We start from the raw sequence: 22,767 nt of genomic DNA, 5'->3' as shown, positions 1-22,767 counted from the left end.
GCAATTGTTTTGTTTATTATTGGTCAGTGGCTTGGCCTCACTGTTGGGAGTCCATACCCAGTATCGCTTTCTTTGTAATGAGGTAATTAGCAGTGCTAGCTGGTGGACTAGTTAGTTCATTTAAGACTCAAAGTGAATTTCAGTGGTTTTGTTATTTAAAACAGTATGTTTTGACTGTTCACCCAACTATGTCACTTGAACCTTTAGTTGTTTTTCCCAGAACATTTCTGCACTTTGGTTTTTTTAAATGCAAAGCAAGATATTACCATACTTAAGCAGAACATCTTTTTTCTTGTTTTTTTCCCCAGTGAATTTCTAGTTTTTTTTTTTAACAAATATTTTATTATCATACGTAATGCTGTGCACTGTGTGGGGTTGGCTGCAGGGCCTGGCTGCAAAGGCTGTGCTTCCAAAACCTCGCTGGAACCCAACACCGTGTGGCTGAGTGCACTCGGCCTTTGACAGTGCGCGGTATGGGGTTGCCACAGGCCAGGTCTTATTCCCATCCCCCACCACTGCTGCCCAACCCCCTTCACCTGAGCCATGGGCAGAAAGAGGGAGGTGGGTGGGATGGTGGAGCATAGGGCCCGAGTGTTCTTACAAGTAAGGCAGACCTACTGAATTTGTTAAAGGAACAGAACACCACAGTTTAATAATAAATGGGTCCATTGGCTTTATGAAGCGATCAGGATAGCAACATATATATGAAGCATATGTATCATCTTAGTTAAAAAATGACCAATAATTACAATGACAAATTTCAACAATTCAATAATTCACAGAGCAATTTTTAAAACATTATAGAAAAAAAGTAATAAAGCTTAAGTAAAAATGTTTTTTCAAGCTGCAAAGTGAAGCCAAGCACACACCACAATGGGGTCTATACTCCTGCTGAATAACAAACCTCCAGCTAGGAGTGCTTTAAAAAAATATGATAGGCAGATTATTTTTTAAAGATAAACATTTCGAAGAGCAAAGTGATGATTTTTAGTCATAGTGGCTGTAAGGTTAGACCAAACTTGAAATGGTTCTTAGGAGATGAAAGAATGGAAATAGTAAAATTTTATCATTACTTAGGATTTTTTTTTACAAATAGGTGCTCTGCTAAGAGACATTTGGACCATTGCAAAAGTAAAGCCATCTCGCAAGCATCTGGTATTAATCGCCTTTACTTGCAATGTGGAAAAAGACATTTTTCTCACACTATTGCAGTATATAAAATAAAGATTCCTCCGACTCTAAACTATGCAATTGAAACAATAGATGAAGGTGAGTGGGCAATGTTTGAGAAGGTGGAAGGAAAAATCTGGCGCCAAATATGTAATCTAAATTATTCCGCGCCCATTGCAGCTCTTAGACTTGAATTTGGCCTTCTTTCTACATATGTGCTTTCGATGGCAGCGTGTTTGCGGTGTTGTAAGGCTTTGCTGAATGGGCAGGAGAACCTATTAAGGGCTGCATTGTATAAGGAAATTTTTGTTAATCTGCTAAAGAAAAGTGTAATTTTTAGAAATTATTTAAAATCTTTAAGTATTTTTGATCTTGATTTTGAAGAAGTACTCCGTTTAGATAAATCAGCTCTAAAGCTTATTATTAAAAAATCTATATATATGATCTCAAGTAGAAGAGATCAGCAAACAAGTAATGCGAATGGAAGGCTAGATTGCATTATGGGGAGCTTTATTGTCAAAAAACCTCAGCCATATGTACTTTGGAACCTGCATCATGGAGCACGCCGAGTGCTCTTATTACTGAGATTGAACATGCTGCCTTTGAGGATTGTGACAGGTGCTTGGGAGGGTATCCCCAAAAATGAAAGACGCTGTAATCTATGCAATGACGGTGTACAAGACCGTAATCATGTTCTGATAGTGTGTCCAGCACTCCATCTAATTCGCCGTAAATATTTAAGGCATGGTTTTTTAAAGTATAGCATTGCAACGGCAGAACAGGCCCGCAATTTTCTTATGTTTCCCCCATCCGAACTGATGTGTTTTAAAATTTTCTGCTTTTTTAAAGAATTTTTAAATGTTTATTAAAAGAAAAATGAATGGGTATGGGTGAATTGTTGATATTTTAAAAAATATTGTGTGTAATCATTTTTTGTATCAGTATTTTACTGAAGCACTATTGGCACTTTGATAGACCGTTAAAAATAATAATACCATTCAACTCTTACTGCTTCAGATCATATTTGTATGAATGTTAATTAACTATGTATGTTGCATTACAAAGTACTAGTAAAGCATTTGCACTCTAATTAATGCATTAGCACTTTAGTTAGTACTGTTGAAAATAATTGCTGCTATTTTCGATTTTCTTCTTGACAAGATCTCCTAATTAAAAAAAAACACAAAAAAAAACCAAAAACTTTTTTTAACACCCTTTGTCTTTCGAAATGTTTATCTTTGCTGATAACCGATGATTTTTAGACTAAAAGCCGATTGATATGATACTTTTGCCCTGCAATGTGACTTATTAGATTACTTACCCTCGCAGTTGAAATTTAGTGAAAATGAGGTATTAATTTTTGTATTTTAACAACTGATGTTCTTAGTAAACCAGATTTACGAGGCTAACTATATTGTATCAACAGGTGTAATTGTGAAATTGTTTATCTTTTTGCTTTGTATGAAAAAGCTGTTTTTATTCTGTATTTTACGTGGAATTCCATGAAATTCCAAATCATAATAAAATAATAATTGAATTGATAGGCTGTCCCTAGGCCACGGGTTTAATAACCCAGGAGACTAAATTGCATCCAGCCACCCATTAAAAAGCATGTGGCAGTAAATAAATTAAAACAAATTGAAATCTAAAACATTTTTTTTAAAGTTTCAGAGACCCTCGCAGGGCATTAAGGGGCGGTCCTTCAAGAAGCAATGTTCCAGTCCCAACCTGGGACACCTGGATCCTTATTTGTGCTGGGGACTGTGGGACCAACCCCAGGGGCCCTCGTGCCATGTCAGCTCCCTTAACTGCACACATCCTGGGTGCTTGCAATTCTTAATTTTCTCTTTTTTTGTTTTAAATTATTGGGGGGAGGTGCATGTTCCCCCTCACCCCCAACTCCAGCCCAAGCCAATACTGGGTCCAAAGGGAAAGCCTTAGGGCCCCCACACTCACTGGCTCCCCTGCATGCACCTATGCTGGGTGCAGAGGGAGTTAGCTTTGAGTGGTGGGAGCAGTATTTTTTTCTCTGCTCCATCAGACAGGAGCAATCTCATTTTTCCTGCTTGCAGGAGCATGGTCACGGAAACAAATGTCAGTTTCCACCAGGCAGGAGCATTTGTGCAGCTTCCGCTAAGTGGAAGCATATTTTTTTCCAGCCTGCTGACTTGCAGGCAAGGAAACTGTGTCCTGGGTGTGGGTTTCCTGGGACATGTTACTGGAGCTGACCGTGGGGAATGGGGTCCCCGAGGCCTGGTCGAGGGTCTGGGACGGGAACCGCATGTCCTCTTCCTCTTTCAAGAATTATGCCCCTGTGAATGGGGTCCACGGGAACTTTTCAGGTACTGGGGGGGGGGGGGGTCCCTATAACCAATTTGTGCCGCACTCCCAGGGGCCTGGCCCACCCCCAGGTGAATTTATTTAAAGCATGGAATCTGCACTTTTCTGTTTTATTGCACTGCAGATTCACGGAACTAGAGCAAAGTTTGCAGGAAAAAAAATTAAAAATAGTTTTTGCCCCCAGTCACCCCCTCCCCCAACAGAGGTAAGATGCTACGGGGTCTCTATCCTCCTCTTTTTTAAATGTTTTTGCTGGGACTCTGGATGGAGTCCTCAAGATTGCTTCCATCCAGATAGTTATTGATGTGGTAGCAGCCAATCCGATCTCATTTTGAAAGATCGACATCTTTATTTTGGTTTTTAGCCTTAATTTTTCAAAAACCACTCAATGGATTTACACCAAATGCCAGAAAGCACACTTTCTGGACAATGATCTTGCTTTCTGCCAAATTTGATGTAAATCCATTCAGCGGTTTTGGCTGTAGCTGTATCTATTTTTCACATGGACAAATGGATGGGGCAAACATGTTTTGGGCCCCCCATTTTTCAGCCCATACTGGAAATCACTTTTCAAGAAGAGCAGAAGTTTTATAAAATGGTGCCAAAGTTATTAGAAAACTATAAAATGCTTTCCTTATGTAAATGTGTACCTAACTAGAACTACATGCATACACACACATACAGAGCAAAATCAGCAATGTTGTCCACACTTTGGCGCACATTTACCGCTGGTCCCAGCACGGAGGCGGATGTACCATGTTACAACGCATACTATTACAACTACCTACCGTTACAACGCGACCATTACAACGCATACCATTACAACGCATAGCGCTTTGAGGTGCTGGATAGTGGTAAGTATAATTTACTATTCTAACTCCAGTCCCCGTGGACCCTAGGGAAGGTGTTGGATAGTAAATTATACTTATTCCCTATCCTAGAGCGCCCCCCAGCGCAATGCGTTGTAATGGTATGCGTTGTAAAAGTCGCGTTGTAATGGTAGTGCGGAGTAAAAGATGCGTTGTAACGGGTGTATACCCACGGAGGCTATTGAGGACGTGGAAGTGTACCCAGTGGTGGTCCATCCATGGGTGTTGTGGCTAGAGTGGGTGTTGTCACCTCCTGCGAAAATGGGGTCGAGGGTATGTCCTGGCATGTGGGTAGGCGTGGTGACGAGCTGTTACAGTCCAATATTGGCAGGGTTGTGCAGGAGGGTGGTAGAGTTGGGGTCATTGGTGTGTTCTAGGTGGAAGTTCAGGTCTCCAATGAGTATGTAGTTAATGGAGGTGATGGGGTGAGGTCAGCGGGGGTCTGTAGGCGAGGGTGCCGCGAAGCGTGGTTCTAAATCTGATCTGGAAATGGAGGTTTTCGGTGGTGGAAAAGGGGTCACTCGTGGTGTGGGTGGAGAGCTGGAGGGAGCTCTTGTGTGCGATGCAGAGTCCGCCTCCGGGGCAGTCCTTCCTTTGGATCTTGTATCCATCAGGGATGACAGTGGCGATGTCAGGGTGAAGGAGGCGTTGGTCCAGGTGTCTGGGGAAGAAGGTGTTGAGGAGGTCCCAGATCTCTATGGCGTGCAGGGAGCGAACGTTGAGGAGGATGCACTTCAGGACATCGGAAGTGTTGGTGGTTGGTGCAGGGGCAGTGGTTGTGGGGGTGTGGGCAGAGGTGAAAGTTCGGCGGCAGTGGCAGCAGGAGAACTGTTCATGGGTGGTGCTTGGCATGGACACCTACCAGTTGTCATTTCTTCCGGGGTGGAGGACAAGGATGGTGGTGGAGTCGTAGCATGGATGATTGGAGATCCAGTGTTCCTGGCATTGGTCGGGCTTGCCTTAGGCACGCCTGATGCGTGCGGCCACCATTAGGTAGGGAAGGAAGAGGGATTTGCAGCATTGTACTGTAATGTAGCACCATATTGGACTAGGATTGTGTGCTGTACAGTCCACTAGAATGCCACCAAGCATGACACTGTATCCTCTTACACTACAACTTTAACTATCTCAATTCAAACAATGCATTATAAGAGATTCTGAATTTTTGGCTCTCATGAGGACAGTTTTGATTTTCCCAATTTAATTAAAGCAGTGTTGAACACAGACTTTCTAAGGAGAAGATTGAATCCTGCATGCAACTGAAATACAAGCGTAATAACTAGACACTATTGTTCTGCTTGAAGAACCAGAGAGGACCATTTCTTCAGTTAATTTGAGCCAGCGGGGTCCACACCCAATTGTTCCTTCAATAAACTTTGATCCAAAGCATGAGAGAAGCACACACATAGGGGACAAATGGAAAAAGAGAAAGGTAGAAAAACAGCGACAATAGGAGAAAACAGATGAAAAAACCTGCAAGTGTGAGATAAGGAGGCAGGGTGTGTGGTAGTGGAACAAAGTCTTGGGTTGGCATCAAAACTACAAAGCATCGGCATCTAGCACCCAGAGCTCAGAAAAGCGTTGCCACAGGCTTCCGAAAACCATTTTGGGCCCCTGAACTTACAGCACAACAGCCCCCCCCCCCCACAGGAATTGGACTCAAGTCTGTGCTCTGCGCTGGGCAGCGCGGCAGAGCCTGGACATGCTGAGCTGCGGAGGTCTCGATGAAGGTGAGAGACCTGCGGGGCGCTTATATGGCGGTGACTATTGAGAGGGCAGCGCGGGTATGAAAAATCGAGCTGCTGCTTCTGCAACTGCCAGAGCCTGGGTGCCCTTCTGCTATGTGAAAAGAGTGCTGTAAGGGACGGTGGGTTCACGACGGACTTGCCCGCACTCCTCTGGGCAGAGTCATAATTCACTAATTTTGCTGCACTACTAGAATTGAGGTGACTCGCCCCATAACTTGCAACAAATGTTGAGCAGGCTATCTTGAGGGTGGCAAAGGCCCATAACGTGACACTAAGCTGGAGTTCAGCCCGGGGCTTACAGACACTGGCACATTGCACTGGGGCGCCCCCCTGGTGATAAGTCAGAGCGCCGCAAATCAACTCAAGGGGCACCGCCAGAGAAACTCCGGGGCAAGGAGTCCTTTGACCAGCAGGACCAGTCACTGGAGGAGCCAGAAAGTAGATCAACATGCCTGCTACAAAATAAGCACACACTACTCTACTCTTTGAGACATCTATTGCATCACAAAAAGCCACCCGACCAGAACATACTATGCCTGCTGGAATGGTGCGTAAAGATCCCAAGAAAAAAACAACTCCACTTCGACCCCATTTCAAAGACGACCGCCTGGCAACCCACCTCAATGCCGGCGTAATCTGCAGCTAGCGCAACCTTCAGCTCTGTACCTCCGAACAACTCAAGAGATTTGACTCCCTTGACAAGCGATTTAATGGAATGGGTGAGCACATCGACCACCACAACAAGAGACTGGACAATGTGGTGGGCCGTACTTCAGACTTGGAAGACTGAGCAGTACAAACGATACCACTTCCTCTGGAATCACAGCTTACCGGACCTTAGAACGAGGCTTTTACTTGTTTACCGGTTTGGGCCCCCTTCTCCCTCCCCCTTTCAGGCTCTCTGACCCTCCCCTACCGCTTTCCCTCTTTCATACTTTGTCTACCTTCTCTGCCCCTATACTCTCTCACCTTAATTTCTCCCCTTGCCTGCTACGCCGCCTAGCCCCCCGTCCCTTGTGCCCTTTAACTAAGCATCCCTTTGAGAGAGTCCACAGCGCCAAGCGAGCCACTCACAGTTGAGGTATTGTATGGCAGCCCTTGCCAAAGTACTCCCTCTCCCCTTTTTGGGGGAAGGATCCAGTAGGTAGGCCTTGCAGTCTCAGAGACCCCTCGGAGAGAGTCCACAGCATAAAGGGAGCCTCTCACAACCGAGTTGGGGGAATGATACCACTTCCCCTGGGATCACAGCTTACTGGACTTTGGACGCAGCTATTACTCGTCTACCAGTTTGTGCCCCAGTCACCCTCCCCTCCCCTTTCCCTCCTTCATTCGCCGTCTACTTCCCCTGCTCCTATCCCCTCTACCCTGAATCTCTCCCCTTGCCTGCCTTTTCCCCTTACGCATAATATCCTTATTGCTTGCCTCGACCTAACATGTAACTATGTAGCTATGCTCTAATAACTGTGTCCCCTTTGTAACAATGTAACTTGTAACTATGGTCTGATAGTCATGTAAAGCGCTCAGATACCTCCGGGTCTAGCCAGCGCAATATAAAACCTTTCAAATAAATAAGCACCCACCCTTAAAGAAGTCCATTTAAAGACTACTAGGTTCATACCTGCTCCAGGATCGGAATGGCCATTCATACCATTGGGCATTTCCCTGGGGGCCTGGAGCAAGGGTGAGGTCCATGCTTTAGGCCGAGTTACTTACTAGCTCCCCAGGGCTTATGACACCAAGCACAGCTGGGAGAGGCGGGTAGAGAAGAAAACAAAAAGCCACAAACCCGAAAACTGGGTGGGCAAGAATTTTTTTTGCAAGGATTGTTTTTGGTTTTATTGAAAGTCAAATGCGTGGCTTGCGCGCTGAAGAATGATGGCAGACCCTGCCTGAGCTCCGCAACAACGCATGACTCGCCGTTTTTTTGACACCTCAAATGCCGATTTTAAGATCGTGAGGCGACGACAACCTTATGTTATCACAGGGCACCTGATAGAAAAACTTCCAAACTGCTGCTACCTTTACTGACGTCTTTCCAAGGTGGTGCTCCTTCTGCTCATCGGAGACGCGAGCGGCCGCCATTTCAGGTCACCACGCTCGCGTTCTCACCGCAACATATTATCCAGATACGTGGTACGTTTCCTCAGCCTTCAACAATGATTTGATGCTCTGCCCCCCTCATTTTCTGATTTTTATGTGGTGGCTTTGCTTTTTCCCCTCATTTTAGTCAGTGTTTTCTTTTCTTCGCACTGACGTGAGCGGCCGCCATTTTAGGTCTCTGCGCTAGTGTTGTGCATACTTTGCAATTATTAACACCGTTTACTCTTCTTGCCTTACTGTTTTTAGAGCCACATGTTATTTCTCACTTTCATATGTGCTGGAGGTCATTGAAATCTGAATATTCTTCCTGCATGTTCTTACTTCGGTTTTTACCTACCAGAACCACCTCCACATGACTAATTTTCAATTGCTATGCCAGGTTTCTCTTTTTTCTTGCCAATATAAATACTTGAATTGATGTTCCTACTATACTGCCTTCATCTTTTATTACGTTTTGGCTTTCAATACAACAGTGCTCTTTTATTCAGGCGGTAATAGTCTGTTTCTCTTATGGGCAATTACGCCTGTACATCAAATATGCTGCCAACGTATTGCTGTTTTTGCTCCTCATTTTTTTGGCTCTTTCTTAATACTCATGCCAATAACTGTGGAGTCGTGAAACAGCTATATTATGGACTAGTGTTAACACTTAATTTCTGAGGAACTTTCTTGCAGTTTTACGTTTTTTTTCTTCAATTTTGGAGGATCCTTTAAATTTCCGTCATACTCTGACCACAACGATGTTTATTAGTAACTTGGTCTGGTTTGTTCTACGGATTTTCGCTTTTACTACAATAAGTGATTTTTTGTGCATTCTAACATTGCCAGTGATGTTCATAATGCAAGATAGTCTGTATCTGGAACAAAGCCTAAGAGACACAAAAATGACCCGTCTTCTCCTATTCATTCCTCTCAAAATCCGGTCTTAGACTTTATTTTGGATGAAGTCCAGGGTCTCCAACCTTTTATGTCGGTGACCAACAAAAAGCTGAAACAAATTGAGGAAAGATGGGTTATTATGGAAGGCAAAGTTCTGGAGTTGGAACAGCGTGTTAGTGGCCTACAGGACTCTACTAGAGCAAGAAATACGTAACCTAAAGCTTCATACGGAGGACCTTGAAAATCGAAATCGTAGAAATAACCTACGCCTTTATGGTATTCCGAAAAATATTGAAGGCTCCGATATGGTATTCTTAAAAAAATTCCTTCCAGAACTTTTAGAGCTTCAACCACCGACAAATCTCCAACATACAAAGAGCTCACCGTTTGGGTCGTCTAAACCCCAATGCTACCAAACCACGGGGCATCATAATGCTCTTTCTTGAATTTACAGGGTTGATACATGTTCTGAAGACTGTCAAGCTTAAACGACGTCTCATGTGGTCTGGCCATAACATTTTCATCTCTCAGGATGTTTCAAATGCAACCAACACACGTCGCAAAGAATTTCTGGCTCTCCGTCCTCAAATGAGACATCTTAATATTCAATATAGAATCCTCCATCCTTGTCTCTGCAAGATTACCCACTATGGTTGTTCACGCTCCTTTGATGATCCGGGGAAACTTAGATTATACCTACAGAATGTTTCATCTACTGGAATGGACACTAATACTTGACTTTCTTTCTTGTTTTCTAGGAACATTTTCTTAAATCCAATTCATATGTCTGGTTCATGATTTCATATTATTTGGTTCTCCTTTCACCTTATGAGGTTCTTCTTTTTCTTCTTCTTTATACCTACCATTGAGGTCCGTGTCCTTTTGGCGTCACTATGCTCCGACTTCTCTTCTCTTTACAGACCTGGCTGCTATGCCTTGATCTGTTCACTTGCTTCTTCTTCTCTTTATCTTTTCTTTTCCTTTGATTTGTTTCTTTGTTTTTTTCTCTTTATCCTCTCTTTTTCTTCATCTTATCTCGTCTTCTGCTCTATCCTTTTCTACATGCTTTTTTCTTAAAATTGTCTCTATTTGTTCACCATTGTCCTTTGTCATTGATTTATTGTTAATATACCTTGGTATTGTGATTTTTTCTGTAGTAATCTCCATTTGTAATTTTTTCTTGTAGCTTAGTCCTTAAAGTGTATTATTATTATTAATATTAATTACATTTGTACAGTGCACAGCTACCCGAAGGTTTCCCGGCGCTAGAGAACGCAGAAGGATGGAAAGGAAAGGCTAGGCAGTAAAAAGAAAGGGGACTATTTATAGAAGAGCCATGTTTTTACATCTTTACGGAATTTTGGGTAGTGTTGTTCAGTGCGTAGATGATGAGGGAGAGAGTTCCATAGTGAGGGAGCCAGATGGGAGAAGGAGCGTCCACCCATTTTGACTTGTCTGATCCTAGGGATTTAGAATTTGTGTTGGTTGGAGGATCGAAGAAGATCGGGGGCGATATTGGTGTACTACTTCCTTTAGATACTGAGGTGCTTCACCAGAGTTAATCTTATGCATGTAGCAAAATGCTTTAAGTTTGGCACGATTGTCAATCCGGAGCCAGTGGAGGTCATGTACTGAAACTGAGGTAGCAGTTCTGTTAGGGAGTTTGCAGAGTAATCTAGCAGCGGAGTTCTGTACAACCTGTAGCCTATGCAGCACTTCCTTGCTTGCACCCAAATACAGAACATCTCCATAATCCAGTCGCGATGTTATGAGGGCATGGATTAAAGTTTTTTGGGTGGGCAACGGAAGCATCCACAGGATTTTTCTCAGCCATTTTAAGATGACAAAGCAAGTGGAGGCTACTTTGACCACTTGTTGTCTCATTGTCATTTGGTCATCCAAAATGGCGCAGAGGTTTCGGGCGGATTGCACAGGAAGCGGGGGAGAGCCCATCTGTGACGGCCAGTGTTGGGGGCCCCAGAGGGTTTTATTGTTGCTGAAGAGTAGGAGTTCGGTTTTTCCACCACTAAGTTTTAATTTATTGGCATGCATCCAGTCGGCAATGTTTATTAGCCCAGATCGGAGCATTGAGGTATTGTAATTTGTTTTGGAAGAGAGTGAGAAAATGATCTGGGTGTCATCGGAGTAGGAATATACCGTGAGCCCAGCGAAGGGCTGACATATATGTTGAAGAGCAAGGGACTCAGTATGGAGCCTTGAGAGACTCCATACTGAGATGCATGAACTTTGGAGTTAGAAGTAGGGGAAAAGACTTGGAAAGTCCTGTTCGATAGGAAGCTGGATAGCCACTTGAGTGCAAGGCCGGTGATACCACAGGAGTGGAGGGTGTTAAGGAGGATGGTATGGGAGACGGTGTCGAACTCGGCACTTAAATCAAGAAGAATAAGTGCCACAGTTTCTCTTTTGTCAACCTGTAGACAGATGTTTTCAGTGACACCCAGCAGTGTTGATTCCGTGGAAAATCCTGCCCTGAAGCCGGACTGAGAAGTGTGAAGGGAATTATGGGTTTCCGCAAAGTTGGTAAGCTGGACGTAGATATGTTTTTCTAGAATTTGAGAAGACTGGAAGAAGGGAGATGGGGCGGATGTTTGATGGTACTTCTGGATCAGCATTAGATTTTTTCAACAGGGGCACAATCATGGCATGTTTCCAGGCTGCAGGGACTTTAGCTTCAAGTAAAGAAGTATTCAGTAACTCCATAATTAGATTAAGTGTGGAAAGGTTCAAAGTTTGAAGGACTGAGGGGGGAAGTGGATCATTAGGGGACCCCAATTTGATGCTGCTAAGGATGTTGCGAAATGTAGTGATGTCAAGTAGAGTCCATTTATCTAAGCCGGTGCCATTGTTGGCTAGGGTGGTTTCCTGAGGGGGATGTGGATATGGGAGACCATCGGTTTGTGGAATTGTTGAAGTACGCGTCATTTTATCAAAGTCATCATAGATAGTAGCAATGTTGTTGACAAAGATCATCACAGTGTTTAGAGTCAAGGCAGAGGGGTTTAGGCTGACAGGAGGCACCTGAGAGTTCTTTGACAACTTTAAAAAGTACTTTGGGGCAGTTTTGTGCCTCTAAAATGGTTAGATTAGCATGCTCTGCCCAAGCGTTGTTGCCTAGTAGGCGATATTTGCTAAGAGCTGATTTGTATAGTGATTTAATTCTGGGATCGTAGTATTTGTGCCAACGTCTCTAAGTTTTTGCATTTGGGTTTTTCTTGTTTGAGTGCTGGAGTGCTTCAGAGAACCACGGGGGGTTAGGGTAGTGGTGGGTATATTGCTTTTTGAACGAGTGTAGGCAAGTGTCAATAGATGAGCTAAGCCAGTGATAGATGACCGCATCTTCATCCAGGGTAGCAATGGAGGCTACCGGTCTGGTGTTTTCAAGAAAGAGGTTAAATTTGTTTACATCCAGGTTTTTCCAGTTTCTACCATTTCTAGACCCAGGTGGGTATAAAGGATTTTTCGAAGGTTGCTCACATTTAATTTGGAATTCGACCAAGAAATGGTCGGACCAGAGAATGGGGATGGCGGGTTTGCATAAGACGGTGGTGAGGTTAGAGAGGATAGGATCAAGTAGATTGCCTGCTTTATGGGTGGGGCCGGAGTTATTGAGAGTGATATTCAAAGCAGCTAAATCAGCAATGAGATTGACACTAGTGGGTTGGGAGGTATCGTTAAGGTGTATGTAAAGATCGCCCACGAACAAGAAATTGGTAGCCTGAAGTAAGAGCAAGGCAATGCGATCAGGGAAAGAGGCGGCCCAGGAACTGGCTCGTCCTGGGGGGGCGATAGATTAGAGTTCCTGAGAGAGTGAAATTCGGTGAGAGCAAAAGTTTGAAAAGACCGGCTTCGCAGTCCTGGAAGTCAAGGTCATCCCATTTGCATTTGTAGTTATTTAAAAAAATAATTGCTATCCCTCCTCCTTCTTTGCCAACACGGTTTCTACCCAGGAAGGTATAGTTTGGGGGGAGAGCAATTGAGATATCCGGGCCAGAACTATCGCTCAGCCATGTCTCAGTGAGAAAGACTATTCAGAAAAGGGGGTGGTGATGGACAAAGTATCTGAATTAAGCAGAACACTCGTACCCAGTCAACAGATCAGGGCTTGATCCATCACTGTTTTTTAGCTCACTGCACCATCCCAGCTCAGAACCTGGCTATATGCAAATTAGTCTGTCCCTGGCCCAGTGCATCATGGAAATAGGGCAGACCAAACTACCAAGCCAATTCCTTTACTGGAAAGGAAACAAGATTCCGGGGACCGGTTTCTGGCATTACAGCCGTCTTCAGCCCGCCTTGCTTGAATCCTGATGGTGGGAAAGACAGCATCTGGTTGAGAGACAGAGAGCAGGTCGTAGATATCTGTTTTATGTCTTGGAAGTGATCTGCAGTTTAGGCTAAAGAAGGTAAATTCTGGGAGTTTTATCACTTTTTTATTACAATGGGAGGTTTGTGCATGATCTACAACACACTTATTTATTTTAGGTGTGGAAGGAGAAAGGGGAAAGCCACAGCCATAGCAGTGTAAAGGGCTTAGGTCACAATTCAGGCGAGCATCGTGTGTGCAGACGGGTCTGCCTTTGGCGCGCCGCCGGCGCGCCTGCTGCGCGCATCCGCTGCGCGTCATGAGAGTCATGTGTTTAAATAGTGAGGACAGGGACACTAGCCTGCTGACCTCGGTGCTCTGCAAGAAACCAGAAGTGTATCGCTGCCGTTGAGAGACAGGAAGAGCTTCCCTCCACACAAACTGTATTCACAGCGGTGGACCGGGAAAGTGAAGAAAAGGTCAGAGGTATGTGCAATTTAAAATGTACAATGCGGCACGGTTTAAAAATATTCCTTTTTCGAATATCCCCAAGCCTTACCCACGCGCTCTAACAAGGAGGACTGTTCGGCAAGTAATCTGCCTGCTAGTGCAACTCCAATCATGTTATACCCTCCCATCCCTCCATTATGAGTAACTTTGTCACGTGGAACATCCGTGGTCTTGGGAGTCCAGCAAAAGGCATGGTCTCATTTATCAAAACTCCATTCTCAGATTTCTTTTCTTCAGGAAACTCATTGTTCTGATGTGGAGTCTCTTTAGTTGAAAAGGTAATGGGTGGGTCAAGTTGTTTTTTCTCCTGCATCCAACAAAAAGGGGGGGGGGTGTTGCTATATTGTTTCATAAAGCTTTGGCAGTCCAAATTCTATCCACACAGAATGAGGATGATGGACGATGGGTAATGGCAAAGATTGTGGTTCAAAATATAAACGTTAGTTCTGTTAAATATTTATGGTCCTGTTAAGCCACATCCTACATTTTGGAATGATATTCAAATTCTACTCTCTTCAGTTGACTGCCCTAATATTATTGTTGCTGGAGACTTCAATCAATGGTTGGACCCATTTTCCGATAGATCGTCCAAATGTAAATTTCAACCTGACAAATCTCAAAGCTTTTCATTCGGCCATTACTTCTCGTTCATTGTATGATGTTTCGAAAACTTGTAATCCAGGTTTATTTGCGTTTACTTTTTTTTCTAATGTACATTACACCTGTTCTAGGATTGATTATATTTTGCTCAGTAAATCCTTGCTTCCCTCTAGCCAAAACTCTGAAATTGGATCAATTTTTATCTCGGATCATGCTCCTGTTCACGCTGTTTTAGACCCTTCACTTACCTCCTCCCAATTTAGCTGATGGAAACTTAATACTTTATTATCAGACACAATTTTTATCAAAGAAGCTACCACTTTATTAATGAATTTTTTAGTATTAACCTCTTCGCTGCTAATGACAAGGGTAACTCGTCATGGACTTTCCATTGATTTAAATGGAAATTATATGAGAATCCTAATATTTGCCTTAGCAGTAAAGGGGTTAATAACCCATTTGATACATCAGTTCCTAATAACTAGGATGCTTTTAAGGCTACTTTTCGTGCCTTCACCATTTCCTATGTATCGAAAAAAAAGGAAACCATCAGGAAGAAATATGTAGATCAGCTTCAAAAACTCAAAGGCTTAGAACATACGTACTTTACTTCTCGATCGTCTTCTGCCCTTCATGATTTGATTAAGGCAAAAGCTGAAATTAGCAACAACTGAAGCATGTAACATTTTGCTTGAAATTAAATCTAAATATTATGAAGGTCAGAATCAAGCGAACTATTTAAAAATTAAATCTGAACGTAAAAATATTGGCCCTATCCTTAATGAATCTACTAAAACACTAGTCTCATCAGATGAGGACATTGCCAATGTCTTTCATGAATACTATAAATCTCTTTACTCTGATGATACTTTTCCCACTAACCAAAATGTAAACACTTTCTTCTTGGGTCTACCTTCCCCATCATATTTCCCTGATAAATTTAACGCATTAGAGAAAGACATTACTCTTCAGGAGATAACCAATGCTATTAAATCTCTAAAAGAGGTCAAAAGCCCAAGGACCCGATCTATAGAATTTTACAACACCTTTAACTCCATTTTTGTCCCCCAGCTCCTGACACTTTCTAACTCTTATTGCAGATGCTAAAGCATCTGGTTCTTTTATGGATGCCTTAATTGTTATAATTCCTAAACCTGACAAAGACCATTCTTATTGTAAAAATTACCATCCCATATCGTTAGTCAACTAGGATTGCAAATTGTTTGCCAAAATTCTCGCATCCCTACTTGAAACTTTCACTACTCTGTTGATCAAAACTGATCAAGTCGGGTTTGTGGAAGGCAGATTGGCATCTGACAATGCTCGGATGTTTGCTACTATTATTTTGGATGGCAAAAAATATAACTCTCCCCTTGCAGCCTTGCCTTTAGGTGCTGTGAGGAAATATAAATTTTATGGTCAAGTAATGTTCCCTAACGTGTACCCCACCGTCTCCATGTACCAGCTTAAAGTGCATGTAACTTCCCTCCTGTGCCAGCTATGAAGACGCAAATACATTTGCGTCCAACGTTAACATGTCCTCTTTCAGATCCACCCTGAAGGGGTTGAATACTCCGTTTCTAAGTATGCTATGCCAACGTCTTTTTGTGGTGTACTTTACACGTTTTTCAGCTCTGGCGAAGTAGGCCCTGAATTCTGCCATCGAGCCCTTTTTCCTGCCTTCTGACTCCGAAAGCCTCAGCCCAGGCTGTCTCTGTACCCGTGACCTCTGCCTTACTCCCTGTGCGGCTCACGGCGCTTAGCTCAGCCTGCTGCCTGCCAAGACTGTATTCAACCTTCGAATTATCTGTTCCGCTCCTCGAAAATGCATTCTTGCCTACTAGTTTAAGTAAACATCCCCCCAGCTGCAGAGCAAAGGGCCCGGCCTCACGGTCTCCGTGCAAGTAATTCATAGCCTCTGTTACCATGGTAGGCCCATGCCCCTCGCATTCTCATGCAGACACTTAGACGCTTATACACGCACTCACAGTCAGTATAGAATAGCTTCTGCCCCAGAGACCTTTTCTGTTTAGATAATATGGTTCCCAAACATCAGATATCAGATATGATAGAGGTACGAGTTGATCTGACATGCCAGACTTCTGTCTCTTTCCGCCAGTGTAAATGTCAAGTCCCCTGCACCCTCCAGTTCCACGTCAATCACACGTCATGCAGCTGCGCGCGCATCCAGGCCTCAGATTTCTGCTGACATTACAAGATTCTGCTTTGTGCCACCCACTTGTGACACCTACCTGTGACGTTTCTAGCACACACCTCTATGTTCACGCCTAGTTCACGCCTTCTAATTACGTATCACTACCACGTGTGTGTTTTATCTTGTTACTCTCAGCTGTTACGCCTACTGTATTGGTTTCTATAATGTGACTTAAGTATATAAGCTATGTATTGTCAATAAAATATTGCTCTATCCCTTCCTACACCCCAGTGGTGGTAGGAACATGATATCCGGTCTGACCATTCATTTTTAAGGAATAAAACCCCTAAGAACTCTAACACCACGGACTCTGCCTCTTTCTTTCCGATTGAGTTATTATTGATTAAGTACTTACCTGCATAGAAATTAGGACGGTAAATCAAATATTTACCACATTATTCTGGCGCCCGAATAGGGACCCCTCCCCCACCCCAAGCGCCGGTTGGTGCGTTGCAAGCTCTGTCCCCTGCCATCAGTTAGACGGAACTACGCGTACTGGCAGGATTTCCTGTATCTCCCTCTGGCCCACGGAGGTGACGAAGACTGCGATCAGCACCCAGACGAGGCGGTGAGGAGTGCGGAGGATCCCGACCAGAGCCTAGCCGAAAGAAGCAAGGTCCGAGGTGTCAAGAGGCCCACCAGTTTCCGAAGTATCCACGTGTCGAGTCGAGTCGAGTCCGGTCCAGTCCAGTCGAGTTTTCCGAGGCCTTCTGTTTCCGTGCTTCCCGGTGAGTACCATTGCTGGGACGTATCTAGACGGGTGCATTATTATGTATCCGGTAAAGACGGGTTTGGGTACACAAATTCGGTCTGCACTGTTTTAGACAGTGTATCTGTACTGTTTAGCAGTATATCAGTTATTCTAGTTCTTGCACTGTTCTTAGCAGTGTATCTGTGCTGTTTAGCAGTACATCCAGTATAGGGGGGTAGTCATATATGTCTCAAATGTCTTTCATGTGATTAATGTCGTGGTATGAGTGACTGTTTTAATGTGCATTATTGTGTTTTTGTGTAACTAGCTGTGTTCAGAGTAAGTAGCAAGGATTGAGCATTCAGTACTAAGTAAACAAGATGCCGTTTTTCAATAAGTTAAAGCAGATAGGAACTAGGAAAGGGATACTAGAGGAAGAAATTCCTATCCCCTCTAGGGACACTCCTGGAAATTTCATGTATCAGAAACATGGCTTAGATGCCATATTGTATCTAGATTTATGGGCCGATTATACTAAGCATCTAGACGAGAGACACAGATGGCCTGTTACCGGAACATGGGATGCCGAGTGCATCATGAAGGTAGAAGAAGCACTATGGAAAAAGAAAGCCAGACAATCTCAGAAAGACGCCATAGAATTTTGGCGTAAGGAATCACATAAACGTGCTGAAAAAGCACTCCGTAGAGAAGACAGACATAGAGAAGAATCAGATAAAGCCCGAGAAAACGAATTAGTTACTGAAGGGATCCGAGTAAAATCAGAACAAGTAGACCGCGCACGAAACAATCTTGTAAATGGCATGTACTTAGTGGCCGAGGAATCGCCTGAGGCCACTTCAGAAATACCGAAAGATCTGCCACCACCGTTGGTCCCAACTAAAGTAACTCACAGGACTACTAAAGACATATTTCTGAATTCCTATCTAGATGATGTAGCACCCGCTTACTCCAATTCACGCGCCCCGCCTACCGACGGTGACGGGGACGGAGGTGGCAACCCGCCTCCAGACCATATCCCGCCATTACCGCAACAAAGTTCCCCCATCCGACAGCCTGTCGTTCCTCCTCCAGCTCCACCACTTCTCACACCTAAGGTTAAGATGCCAAATCCGTTTTTACCTGATCCTACTAAGAGACAAGCTCAAGTACATATACAGACTCCACAGAGGGACATTGCCCAAGCCTCTGCCTCAGGAGGTGCGACCGGGGGTCATCAGACCCCGCCAGCAACACACAGATTACACCTTAGGGACATGCAGAACCACCTTACGCTCCAATCACCCCGTCTTGACATACTCAAAGCACCGCTTTCAGCTTGCAGATATGATCCAGTACCAGGTAAAGACGATAGAATGTTATTAGCATCACTACGCTTACGACAAGCTACAGATTACCTAACGTTATTCTCAGGGATGACTGATCATCTAGATAAAATATATCATTTTGTCCAGACTGGGGAAAATCCTGAAAGTATTAAGGAGGCCCTGGAACATCAGAAAGTTGAAACTAAAGCATATATATATTACGTTTTTTCATAAATTGTCTAATAAGAGAACGAGACAGGCCAGAAACAGAATATGATGACATGGAAGCACTAAACAAGTGGGGTCAAAATATAGCAGAAGGAAAACATGATAAAGTGAATTGTATATCTAGTATGTACAAGAAAATAAGAAAAGCAGTAATAGAAATACACGAAAAAGAAAAAGAAAACTCCTCCTCCGAGGAGGGGGAAGCACCTGAAGAACCAGAAAAGACTACTGATACGATAGCATATGTAGGTAAGGGAACTTACCTTAGGAAAGGCATTCGTCCAGAAAGCAAGAGAGTTTTTCTCTCTGGCATAACAAAACCGAATTCTCCTGAACATCAGTTTCAAGACACTGATAAAATGCTTCGAGAACGAATGGGGTACCATGTACTCAATTCTATGGATGAACAAGAACTAGCCCGGTCAGCAGTATTATGGGCTGACAATCCTAATATATATAATGATGACACAGTAGCGCAGACATTTCTGAACCTATCTCCAGACGAGCAGAAATTAGCAGGTACATATATGATTCAGCACCTCCTCAAGTTATACAGAAATCAACATTCTGATCCAGGTCCCTTACACGATACATTAGAAGCACTACTCATGGACAGATGGAGAGGCCTAAGTACCAAGTTAATACAGATAATTCTAGAACGGCACAGATATAACACTTTCTTAAGCTCCGAATATGTTCCCGCTCCGCCCCCAGACAGAAAAATGTATCATATGGAGCGTCTTGAAAGACAGAACCCTTTACGAGAAGTACATCCAGTTATGGGTACCGATAATACCTTGAAACGTGTGTATGTACACACACCTCTGACCAAGTTAGAACTATTGGAAATGAAGAAACTAGTACCCTGTCATGATAAAGACCCTGCAGGTTTTCACAGAGAACTTAAAGACATGTTACTGATGGGAGATTACACATATGCAGATATCATGAAAATGTTAAAGGTACTGCTGCCCACCGGCATCTACGAGAAACTTAAGGAACGAGAATGGGAGGTGGGAGACAAAAAGATTGTATGGGAAGAAATAGAAGACGAGGAGAAACTTCGTACCCCAGGGCTAGGCCTTGGGGAGAAAACTAAAGCATTAACAGGTTTGATAGTACAGGTTCTGCCAAGATTACTGACAACTAGAAAGGAGGACTGGGACGCAATCTCAGCCTGTAAACAGAAACCCGACGAAGATAGTAGTGACTTCTATTCCAGATTCGAGAAATGTTTCATTATTAATAGTGGTCTTAAACCAAGTAGCGAATCGTACCCGCATCTTTTTGTATCAAAGTTAGTAGAGAATTCCCTGACATCAGTCAAGAACCGTGTATATAAAGTTGAAAGTACATGGCAAGCAAATACGCCATCCCAGATGTTACAAATGTTACAATACCATCAGAATAGAATCAGAAGAACAGGATCATGAACAGAAACGTATGAAAGACACGAAAATGAAAATGTTAGTGGCCCAGTCGGTTCCAGCCGACGGCCAGAGAAAGGGTACGACCCAGACAGGTAATGCAGCAGCTCCCGTTAAAGGGACATGCAACTATTGCAAACAGCCAGGTCACTACGTACATGAATGCCCAGTCTTGAAACATAATATATCAACAGGTAAAACTAAAGAAAGACCGCGTCCACCTAGACAAGACCAGGTCCAGCAACAGACTTCACAGAATATACAGACCTCACAGAATTCACAACCTATGCATGCTTCATCACATACAGGACAGACCGCTGCGGTATCACAGTCGCAGTCACAGCCACAGCCCATTGCCGCAACGCAGCAAGTTTCACGGCAGATGTGCCAGTATGCCCAATCTGATTATCCTGATTATCAGCGTTACACATGAAACAGCCTAGAGAGGGAATTTGGCTTGCCTCTTATTGAGATTCCTGTAGATCAAGAGGGTCCTTATGTACACAGTCAAGTATTGGGAAAAGACAGAAAGTTCTTAATTGACACAGGGGCAAGCCGCACAACAATAAGCCATAATGAAGTCCCAGGGGCACCCCTCTCTGGCTCACAGAATGTTTCCCTTGGTTTTTCAGGACAGCCTATTGTAAATGAGGTATCAGAACCAGTCCCCTTGGCTGTGGGTCCATTATCACGTGTTACAGACTTGATACTTACGAAATCATGTCCAGAAAACTTGTTAGGAATAAAAACATTGAAGGCTCTAGGAGCAGTGATATGTTGTTCTCCGGAAGGAGTTAGACTTTTCTTACGTGACTTTAAGGGTCACTATGTATTACGAGAGTTTGATGTCAGATTGAAAAATGTACCAGAACACCTGTGGGCACAAGGCCCAACCGATGTAGGCTGCATGCACATTACACCATACCGTGTTACATTAAAGCCAGGTGTTGTTTTACCACGAATCAGACAATACAAGTTACCACCCGATGCTGTAGTGGCTTTACTGGAAATCATTGAAGAGCTCATTGCCCAAGGAGTGGTCGAAGAGACCGACTCCAATATCTGTAATTCCCCTATCATTCCGATTCTTAAACGTACTGATCCCAATGCACCGCCAGTATATCGGCTGGTGATTGATTTACGAGAACTGAATAAATGCATTGTACCACAGTACCCTGTGGTTCCCGACATCTCATCCCTATTGACTGCTATTGATTCTGAAGCAACGTTCTTTACTGTAATTGACCTCAAGAACGCCTTCTTCAGTGTACCTATTGACCCAGGGAGCCAATACCTCTTCGGATTCAGTTTAAATGGACGAAGTTTCAAATTTTCACGCGCACCTCAAGGATTCACAGAAAGCCCCAGCATCTATAGTCAAGCACTGAAAAGACAACTTGATTGTATTCAAATGCCAGTTAATACCGCCTTACTGCAATACGTCGATGATCTGCTGATCACCGCACGAAGTGAACCCGAATGTGAACAAGCATCACTGACAGTTTTACATTTTCTGGCCGACAAGGGACACAAGGTGTCTCCTTCGAAGCTACAATTCTGTGTTCAGCAAGTTGTGTACTTGGGTCACTTGCTGTCCAAAGTGGGGAGACAGCTCACTCCTGACCGTATCCAGTTAATTGTAAATATGCCACAACCCCAGACACAAAAGGAAGTGCGGGCCTTTATAGGCCTCACCTCGTACTGCAGACAATGGATTCCTCAGTATGCATTTCTAGCTAAACCACTCATTCAGTTGACAACACAGGAGGCAGCGACTTCGACTGCCCTTCCTTGGACTCAGGAACATACACAGGCCTTTGAGGAATTAAAGAAAGCTTTATGCCAAGCACCAGTCTTAACAACACCATGTTACAGCAAACCTTTTACACTTTTTGTCACAGAACGTGATGGTACAGCATTGTCTGTCCTCACTCAAGACCAAGCAGGTTCACATAAGCCATGCGCTTATTTTTCAAGTACATTGGATTCAGTAGCCCAGGCACTCCCTGCGTGCTTAAAGTCAGTAGCAGCAACAGCACTAGCAATCAGACAGAGCGACTCAATTGTTTTAGGACATCAATTAACAGTACAAGTTCCACATTCTGTAGAGGTTCTTTTAAACAGAACTCAGACTCAACACTTGACTATAGCACGACTGACAGGTTATGAATTGACGCTGTTCCAGCCACACATAGAAATCAGACGCTGCAGCATTCTAAACCCCGCAACATTGTTACCTTCAATTATGACAGATCCAGCCCCGCATGATTGTATAGAGATCATTAATGCAGTAACAAAGCCCCGACGAGACTTAACCGATGTTCCATTGACAAATCCAGAC

At 43.7% G+C, this 22,767-nt stretch overlaps 1 protein-coding gene across 1 annotated transcript in view; it reads right to left on the bottom strand.

Annotated features, from left to right (window-relative positions):
* The window catches only part of LOC147692921 (uncharacterized), a 111,401-nt gene that overhangs the window by 54,544 nt on the left and 34,090 nt on the right, over positions 1–22,767 (bottom strand). The window lies entirely within an intron of this gene.

The sequence above is a fragment of the Lissotriton vulgaris genome, chromosome 9 (assembly GCF_964263255.1).
Source record: "Lissotriton vulgaris chromosome 9, aLisVul1.2, whole genome shotgun sequence".
NCBI lineage: Eukaryota > Metazoa > Chordata > Amphibia > Caudata > Salamandridae > Lissotriton > Lissotriton vulgaris.
The sequence above is the reverse complement of the archived record's forward strand: the minus strand, read 5'-3'. Positions and strand labels throughout refer to the sequence as shown.